Source organism: Uranotaenia lowii, unplaced genomic scaffold (genome assembly GCF_029784155.1).
Source record: "Uranotaenia lowii strain MFRU-FL unplaced genomic scaffold, ASM2978415v1 HiC_scaffold_982, whole genome shotgun sequence".
Classification (NCBI taxonomy): domain Eukaryota; kingdom Metazoa; phylum Arthropoda; class Insecta; order Diptera; family Culicidae; genus Uranotaenia; species Uranotaenia lowii.
The window spans coordinates 4,614-15,000 of record NW_026598958.1 but is presented as its reverse complement, the minus strand read 5'-3'; the positions used below and the strand labels follow the sequence as shown (position 1 = coordinate 15,000).

Sequence of the window (10,387 nt, the reverse complement as noted above, 5' to 3'; positions counted from 1 at the left end):
CACAGGCGCGAGTCTAGGATAAGCTGCTCTCGATCTGGCACACGACGGGCAAGGTGGCAAACTTCGAACCCTGAAGATAAGAGGTCGGGCTTCGAGTCGTTAGAGGAGAGGTCAGGCCTCAAACCTTCAGGCGGAGAGGTTTGTGTGGTCAACCCCGAGTCTTTATGATAAGAGGTCGGGTCCCGAGTCGTAAGAGGAGGGATCAGGCCCCTTACTAACAAGAGGAGGGGTACAAGTGGTCACCTCGAGTCATTACGAGGAGAGGTCAGATTTCAAGTCGTTAGAGGAGAGATCGAGCCTTGAATCGTGCAGAGGAGAGGTAAACCTTGAGTCGATGCGAGGAGGGGTCGGATCTCAAGTCGTTAGAGGAAAGATCAGGCCTCAAGTCGCGAAGAAGAGAGGTTTGTGTGGGAATCTCGAGTCATTGCGAGGAGATGTCGGTTCTCAAGTCGTTAGAGGAGAGTTCAGGCGTCGAGTCGTGAGGATGAGAGGTTTTGCTGAAAGTGGTCTCGTTAATGAGTATTGCCTTGGAGCGCATTAGCACGAATAGACCTCCCACTATTGAAGCATAGTGTACTTAACAGTTCGAGGTGGGAACCAGGTCTGCGGCCCCAGGTGGACTTTATGGCGTAGGGGTACTTAGTATCATGAGTCGTCCAATTGCACCCATGGACCCAGAGTAGCAAACTGGGGGGACTCGGTCGCTCGCCGTGCCTTGGAATGCAATCCGTAAAAAGGATTTACCACCTGGGTGATCAACTAAAAAAAAAAAAAAGTCTTCCCATTGTACCCATGGACCCAGAGTAGTAAACTGGGGGGACGCGGTGGCTCGCCGTGCCTTGGAATATAATCCGTAATCCGGGATTTACCACCTGTGGTTACCAACTAAAAAAAAAAATGAATCTAGAGGAGCAGTAAGCATGCCTTGGATGAAGGAGTTCGTAAAATCTCGTGAAAAAAAAAAACAAGTAAAAGAGCTTGCTTTTTACGTGGTTGAAATCCAAAGTAAACGCAACCCAAATAATTACAAAGTACGCGAAACGTTACAAAAAGAAATGGGCAGGTGTACCTGCGTCATTGCAATATTGTGAAGATTGACGGATAGAATGATTTGAAAAATGTTCGATGGGTCAACTGCGAGCTACCAATACATTGTACGATTTTTTTAGTGCGGAATTCTTAGACTTTTTGTTTTCTTAAGGACTATGTTGGTCTTAATAAAATAAAAATAGTTCTGCAAAGAATTAAAAACTTACATTTCATCCTTTGGTAAATTGAGCGTGATCGAGCCAGCCGATTCTGCTCCGTAGTTCAGGTACCCGAACAGTCCCATTCCGATGTACAGCGTCACGATGAGCACCATAGCTTTGTTCAGCACTCCAAAGTTTCCTCCGAACTTCTTCGGAGTTTTCATTTCATTTTCCAATGGCAGAATCTTAAATTAAAAGATACAAATTTTATCTGTGGTTACGATATGCATTACAGAAAAACCCAACTTACCACACCAATAGCTTCCAGCGCAAAGAGTACCGTTCCGAAGAACAGCGGATACTCGGCGATGTTCCCGAATGCTTCCCGGCCCTCGAAGGAAATCGGATCGCGGAAGATGTAGTAGAGGATGATGGCGAACGAAACGAGCGTGATTGCATTGGCCAGCGTCGAGAATGGTGCCAAAAATTTGAGGTTCCTCACCTATTAGAATAGAAGAAGAAGAAAAGCGCCCCCGGGAAGGGGGCAAACAAGAAAAGTGGGGTTTGTTTTTAGTATAAATAGAACCGAATAAAGACGTAAATCTCAATCGAGCAAGCAATATTACGGGATGGGCAAAAAACCAGAGGAAAATTCCTCGATTTCGATTCACTTTTCTTTCGGCGGTATTTAGCGAAGCTGTCTGTTTCTTTTTCGGGATTAACATGGAGCTGCTGAAAGTGAGCGAGCATCAATAATCGTTAAATGCACTCGAGCTGAAATCCGCTATTTCATTAACGTCTTATTCTGAATGAGATAATTTTTCAACCTGTTTTATCAATTTTGACCCAGTATCTTTTTTTATCAATTTGAGAGCAAAAACTGTGATTATGATAAAAATTTCCGTTTCTGAATTTGATTCTTCTAAAGCGTTTTTGATACAGACACCTTCCTTAACTTAATGTAAAGTTCATACTAACCCAGTTGATCAAGATCAATGGCAGCAAGATGATCAGCATAAACAATCGCACGTCAGTCTCAGTTTCGGTGTAGTTATCCGAAATAGCCTTGATGTTGGATGCCACAAAAACCACATACACACAACAGGTGCCCAGCTGGTAGATCAGCAGAAATACGTTGATAATATGGCTGTTGGAAATTAGTTTGGTGATTTTTTTTGACTTGAGGAGATAAGAATCATGTTGCATTAAGACTTACATTATAACATTGGCAAATGGTTTCAGAGCATCCGGACCTTCCAAAAGAGCCGTCTGCGTTACCGCTGGATAGTTTAAGCTGGGAACTTTTTTCCGCCGACACAATTCATATTCAGCCTTGATCAACAGGTGAATGCAGTAGGTACAGAGGATTCCAATCAAAAATGTTCCCACGGAACCCACCAGCCATCCGGCATGGTGGAAGGCATTTGGCATCGCCAGAATTCCCGTTCCCAGCGATCCCTTAAGCAGATGGATCAACGTCTCGTTGTTGGTCGTCGGGTGTTCCACGTGCCGATGTTCGTACGGATTGTAGTCCACCTCTAGGCCCGGTTTCTTATCCTGTATTTCCATAACGTAACTGTTGGCTCCCAGGTTCTTGGTGCCATGGTGTGATTTTTTGCTGAAATTAAAAAAAGTAATATCAGAACAGGATTGATTTCGTTTTTCGAGAAAAGGTTGAATTTAATTCGATAAACATTGTGTTGTAAAAACTGATTTTTGCTCAAGTGTTTGAAATTTTAGGAAAACACCAAAAGGTTGATGAATGAATTAACCTAGTGTCCTTTCTTTTTTTTTATCACGGGTACAGAAACGAAATAAACCCTGACAAACAAATAACATTTTAGTTCTCTGATCCTACACAGTGTTTTGAGAAGTTTCAGATAATAACCTGCATTTATTTAAGCGGGAGAAGTTCAAAATTTACCGATTTCCGATTAACCGTCTGCCATATTGCAACAAAGTATTTGAACCATTGAAAACTTTTCCGGGCTATATATTGGAGTTTTTAGGGGCTAAGAAAAGTTTTGAGACAATAAGTGGTGCGAATTTTTATTTACAAAAATTTGTTTTCATCACGCAATAACTAAGCAAATATAAAACCAAATTTGACGTGGTTTTGATGATTTGTGGGAAAGCTCCAATACAAGTTTTTCAGCATAACTCAAAAACTTATCGAGCAAATCGAACCAAATTTGTCATGGAGGGTAGTTGGGTACGGAAATTGTTTTTGAAATTACATATTAACCTTCCTCTCTTTAAAGAGATTGATTTGGTGAGTAAGGGAAGCTCCTAGAAAATTTTTATATGCATAAATCAAGAACTTATCAACCAAATGACAAAAAGATCGCAAGGGAAAAGTTTTGGCAGCAATCGATGTTGATTTCCTAGACTTTTTCCACTTTTTAACAGGAAGATCGCAAAGAAAATGGGGCTCCCATATAATTTTTGATGCTGAACTTGAGAATTCATAAACAAGGCCGCCAACCGTGACCTAGAGGATAGCTTTCAAGTCTTCTCAGGCAGCGATCAGATATCCATCTCCTAGCAACCGAACATGTGCTTCAAGTGCACGGAGTTCGGCCATAATCGTTCGACTGCACTGGGCAGGACAGAAACGGCATATGCTGCTGAATATATCGTTATAGCTGGCGATCTTAACGCGTGGGCCAATGAATGGGATAGCCGTTTCACCAACCCCAGAGGCCAAATTCTTTTAGAAACCCTGACAGAACCTACCACAGGAACGGGAGCGAGTCAACCATAGATGTCCATGACGCCAATGACTGTTCATGAGGTGATGCCTATCGGATAGTCATGGGCAAAACTAAAAGTGAGAGTGCGCCACCTGAAACGTGCCAGAAAAATTGAAAGTCATCATCAACGAGCTGTTCCCACAGCATGTTGTTACCCGCTGGCCAACAGTCCCGTACGACTGGGACACCAGCGCTGAAGAGAGGATAACGGTGGAAGCACGCGAGATCGCCAAGTCTCTCCGACCAAGGAAGCCCCCGGACCGGACGGCATTCCGAACGTCGCAGTGAAGGCCGCAATCAAGGAATTCCCCGAAATGTTTCGGACATCGTTGCAACGATATGTGACGGAACGGGTGTTTCCCGACACGTGGAAGCGTCAGAAACTCGTCTTTTCGCCAAAACCGTGTAAGCCTCCAGGAGGCCCATCGGCGTACCGGCCGATCTATCTAATGGATACAGTGGGTAAGGTTCTGGAGAAGGTGATTTAGAACCGATTCCAGAGGTACACTGGAAGTAAGGGTGGGCTCTAGGAAAACAGTTGATTTCCGTAGAGGACGCAGCAGTGTAGATGCCATCCGCTTTGTCATTGAGGTAGCGTACAGAGCCAGGCTCACAAAGAGGAGAGGGCTCCGCTTTTGCGCTGTGGTCACTTTGGACGTGAAGAATGCCTTCAACAGCGTTAGTTGGACAGCAATTTCGTTGTCGTTCATCCAAATGAGGATCCAGGCATATCTGAATAGGCTTGTGAAAAGTTACTACGACAATCGCCAACTGCAGTATATGACCAGTGCGGGTTTACGAACACAAGAGGTTTCGGCCCTCCCCTTGGGAGCTGAACTCGTAGGATTTGCGGAAAACTGGATGCACTCCAAGTACCCGCGTCTAGCCCACCACAAAACCGAGATGGTGCTGATCACCAACCTGATCTCACCCCAAACAGATACCATTGCAGTTGGACCGAGCGACATCGTATCCAAATGCGCAATCAAGTGCCTAGGGGTGATGACAGACGACATACTCAGCTTTACCAGTCATGTCGACTACGTCTGCAAGAGAGCGGCAATGGCCACGGCCACACTCACACGGTTGATGCCGAACTCTTGGCAAGCCACAGTAGTAAAAGGAGGATACTGGCAAGAATAACCACGTCAATCTTGTGGTACGGAGTTGCAGCCTGGAAACAGGCCCTGGGAAGGTAATGTAACTTGCAGCTACTTAACAGCGGTCAGTGGCTAATAAACCTGCGGGTTATAAGCGGATACCGGACCATGTCGTTCGAAGCCGCCTGCGTAGTGGCGGACGTCATGCCCATCTCGGTTTTGCTAGAGGAGGATGTCTATTGCTACAACAAAGACACGCCCAACGTTTAAGATCTCGCCAACGAGGACTCGTTGTCCAACTGGCAGCAGCTGTGGTACAGCTCAGCGAGAGGAAGGTTGACCCATCGTCTGATCCCGCACATCGGGAGCTGGATCGGAAGAAGACACGGTGAAGTGGACTTCCATATGACGCAATTACTGACTAGTCATGGATGCTTCATGAAATACAAACACCGGTTTGTTCATGTGGCTTCGCCATATTGCCCAAATTGTGGTGACGTAGAGGAAACACCCGAACATGTGGTGTTTGCCTGTACGAGGTTGCGGCGGTACGTATCAACATGGGGAGCATCTCAGTAGTGTGCGTCCGACCCTTGATCGAAGCTACAAAGATAAGGTATCATCTTCTGCGTAGCGGAGGTCAGGGGTGCGCCGCGAACGTGTCTAGGATATCGCAACGCCGGGGGTATCCGGGCAGAGCCGCTTCCTAAGGAGGAAACTACGAGGATAAGACAGTACCTTTCTCGTAGTGGACCTCGTGGGAAGGGGTTAAACCACTGTCGGGAGTTACCCCCCAGGTAAAGAGCTTCTCGATGCCGGGCGAGCCTCTTGAGTCGGTGTAGGATGTCGTCACTGTCGGGAAACATCTGAGTCGTAGCGTTCAATGTCCCGAATGTGTGCACACGGTCGTCGATCTGGCATACGGCGCGGGCAGAAATCCTAGGGTTGCCAGCCAAAGGGATTAAAAAAGACCGGACAACGGTCGAAGTAGAATGCCCCCTCAACGGGGGGCTGCAGAGTGAAGTGCATTTGACCCCACGGTTTGAAGCTACAAAGATAATACAACATTTTCTGCGTAGCGGATGCCGTGGGTACGCTGCGTTCGTGCGTAGGATGCTGCACCTTCGGGGAGTATCCGAGTAGTGCGGTTCCCAGCGACCGAAGCTGCGGGGATAAGACTTGACCCTTTTCGCAGTGGAAACCGTTGGGAAAGGGTCATTCCACGATTGAGGAATACCCACGGGTAGAGTGGCTCTCGACGCTGGGTGAGCCAGTTGAGTCGGAATAGGATGACATCTTCGTCGGGAATCATACGAGTAAATATTCTCAACTTTCTGGAGACATATTTACGGATTGACTAAACTGCTATCCGATTCAACTTTTTGGGCAAAACTTGTCGTAAATGAATCATAGAAAATCACTCAATACCAACTTGCTTACGATGGTTATTGAAAATGTCTTAATAGTTGATTTAGATTATCATTTTTATTACGATTTCATGTTAGCTGGGTAGGTTAGATCAGGGCCGTATGAAGAACCAACTCATGGAGGGGGGGGTTTGTGACTGATTTTCACCTATGATTTTTTTTGTCCAACAATCGAACAAAAAAAATTATATCAAAATATGTATGTATGAAACTATATGATTATTCATTTTTAAGAACTCATTAATAGTTTTCGTATTTAATAGTAACTATAGAAAAGTGCTCCTCAGTCTAACGGTGAGCTTAGTTTTTAATAATGAAACCTTTAGAACAAAATATAGAATTTGCCTTCATTGATGGTTAAAATTTATGAATTTGTTCAAGAGTCTGGTAGATCAAAGTTATTTGATTTGAGCTTAGAATAAGTTCTTTTTAGGGTAGCCTTCAATTTCTTAAAAAAGCTTATTCTATATTCAATTCAAACAAGCCCAATCTTTCAAACTTTTAAGCAAATTCCATGATTCTAACCTTTGATGAAAATAAATAAAAATGTTCAAATAAACAGTAAGAGATAAAACATTTTTGGATCAAATCTGCTTGATTCATGATATGAATTTGAAATTTGGCTTTAATAAATCTACAATATTAAAAATGTTAAACAATACACCAAGAAAATATAGAATTTCGTGCAGATTGTTTAGGTAAAGATGTTTCTTTAACAGATTCTTTCTTTTCTTTCAAATATATTTTCATAAAGAATCAATTCCATAATGATAATCCTGAGGATGACTTTTTTGAAATATAATTTATGAAATTTTGCATAAAACAAAACTTTAAAAATTAACTCAAATTCTTCTTTTTATTTGTAATTTTCAGCTGAATTCTTTGTACAAACTGATTCTGATTGAACAAATTGAAACCTGGAAATTGAATTGACAAGAAAATATTCAAGTTCATGTTCTCTTGAATTCCTCAGCAGTTTTATGTTGATTAAAAAACTTATTCACAAGCCAAATCTTTTTCTGAATTTTCAAACTGAGTTCAGAAATTGATTATTGAATCTGTTTCCGAATTTCAATTCAATTCCTGAAATGTACAAAAAATGAGATTTCCCAATCTTACTTCCAAATCAGAATTTTATGAGCCAAGCCCTCATTCATGAATCTTTTATTTGAACTCTGTAGTGCCTTAATCTTTAATCTTAATTCATTATTTCAATTATTTATTTTTAAATCTGTTTTGTTGATCTGAATTAAAATGTGAATTTCAAATGATGAATCTGAATCTTAGTTTTCAATTTTGGATCACCACTTAGAAGCTTTAAATGTTCAAATTGTGTGTATAAATAAAGTTTATGAGCTTCGAATTTGAATATAAAACAAACTTCTTCTTTTTTCATATTCGGAAAACTATTATAAAAATTTTGGAAATGCATATGATTTTCGAAAAACAAGATTCAAGTTTGATATGACATGCATTTGAACCAGGATTACAGCAGCTTATCATTCCTAATATCTTATGATCATTCGAACTGAAAATTAAGAATCTTAAACTCCCGTTCGACCCAGTTGCCCGGATTTCATTGGAATAGCCTAGATTTTGCCCGGGTTGATTCTCATTCTTAAATCAAACTTTAAAAAAATTGTGTTGTAAATTTATTTTTATTTATGCGTCTAAAATTTTTGAAGCAAGTTTTAAAAAAATGAATCATGAAAGGTTTTTATTCTTGATTTTTGATGAGTAATTCCAAGGCTCTGAACAGAATTGCCCGTATATTCCCGGATTTTGGTCAACAATTTTGAAATCAAATAGCCGGATTTTGACAGGTTTTTACATAAAACAGCTCGGCTTTGTCCGGCCCGGTGATACGTGCTGAAAAAATTCTGGCTACCTTATTCCACAAACAAGTAAGAAAAATTGAAAAAACTGTAGCAGAATTTTAAACTTGGGATGGGTTTTTGAGGTTTTTTTCAATAGTTTTTAGTCTAGATTGTCACTCTTGAATAACATAGCTCAATGATCATAATTGGTTTATGAATTTAAAATTTTAAGTGTAAAGTAGAATACCTCGCTTGCTTTTTTGGACCCTCATGGGGGTTTAACCCCCAAACCCCCCCCCCCTCCCCCCCGTTCCTACGGCCATGGGTTAGATTAGAAATAAGTAGTTAAGACATTGGTCGCAATTCAGCTAAAATATCATAGATAGCGTAGGTTGGCCAAAATTTAAATTTAAAATAAAGTTTATAGATCACTTTTTCTCAACAAATCACTTTTATTAAATTTTAAGCATTATATGTTTTGTTTTTTTTTTCTGGGATTTTAACACTCTCGTGTAAATTCTTAGCAAATAATAAAAAAAAAATGAACAATTAAGTTTAACTTACTACCCTTCAACTAAATTTTATATTGACTGTTATTTCAAAGTTATAAAAAATCGATAAAACATGAAATAATTGATTATATTCGGAAAGTTACAAAATATTCGACATAAATCACAAAAGTGATAGTTATTTTTGAACTCAAAAAAGAAATTCAGACAAAAATGTAAAAGTAAATGATTGTAAAATTCAATAAACTTCTATTATTTTAATGCACTTTACACTTACCTGTGAATATCGTCATCTCCCACAAATGCTGTATTACTGTGACCTTTATCGACTGTCATTGTGATTCTGTGTGGTTCTGAAATGATAGAAAAATAGTCGAATAATTATCGATAATGAAAAAGGAATGACATCAAGGCAATAACAGAATTGGTAAACAGATACTTATATATTGTTCGATTTTAAAACGCCAAGAAGGTGTGTCTATTGAAAATATGTTCATTATCAGTATCGAAATTAAGAGCACCAAATACGTGCAGCAGTAGATAACCAGTTTGATCTCAAAAAACCAAAACAAACATGTCAACTTTCAAATTGATTAATTGATGCTATCAGTAGGTTACCAGGTAGAAATTTAAATATCAATGAGATCTTGCCATTTCTTAGGTACCTACTTTGAGGTTTTATAGATAAGATGAACGTAGAAGTGATTATAAAGATTTCGTTGCTGTAAATTGAAAAATCTTTTTCCAGCAATTAAAATTCATATCAGTCGCTTTTATTGCCATCAATAACTATTATCTGTTTGCAGAGCTGCCAATTTATGCAAACTACGCCGTTGAAACTAAATTACGAGTCCTCTTCCTCCTCCTCTTTTCTTCACCAGGTTTTTTCATCATCAATCATGAGGTAGATCAGCATCCGTGCAAGGAAGAAAAATGTCCAATCGACGCGGAAAAAACAGGTTTTCATTAACCAAAAAAAGGAATTCCTTACGACCATCAGGAACGCAAGAAGATGCATAAAAGAAGATCGACGCAAAGTTCGATGTAGTGATCGGGTACCGGAGGGTTCAGGAATTGTCCTGCCACCCCGATCACTGGCCACGGCAAGGACGCCACTTTTTAAAAGGGTTTCGAGCTGACCTTCTCCCAGTTCGTTGTTCATTCAAAAGATGTCTTCTTTCGGTTCGGTTTTGCTGTCGTCGTCGGTAGCTAGCGCCTGCGGTCATTACTACTTACTACAGGCAGCGCGAAACCCGAATGGAAAGTTTTGCTTATTTTAATCATTTTGAAAGAGAATATTTTACAAGTCGTAAAACTTTGACATTTGAATTTTTTTCTGTTTTGTGTTTCGGTGTCGATTAAAGCCTTATTTCTTGAACTTGATTTTGAATTTCAATCTCAATAGATAACAACTTTTTTAGTTTTCCTTTAAATGATAGAGATATGCTGTTTTGATGTACGTATCATATATATTAAAGAAAGATCGTGTGAAAGTTTAAAAACCAACCTTTTATAAGTGACGATAACTACACCAATTGTGCGTTATCCGACACCTTATTTGTCCCTTTCGGATGAATGCAGGAGACTGCAA

General features: G+C 40.4%; 1 pseudogene; it reads right to left on the bottom strand.

The window, feature by feature from the left end:
* Positions 1-1,165: 1,165 nt before the first annotated feature.
* Positions 1,166-9,150, bottom strand: LOC129761024 (proton-coupled amino acid transporter-like protein CG1139; annotated as a pseudogene).
* Positions 9,151-10,387: the final 1,237 nt, after the last annotated feature.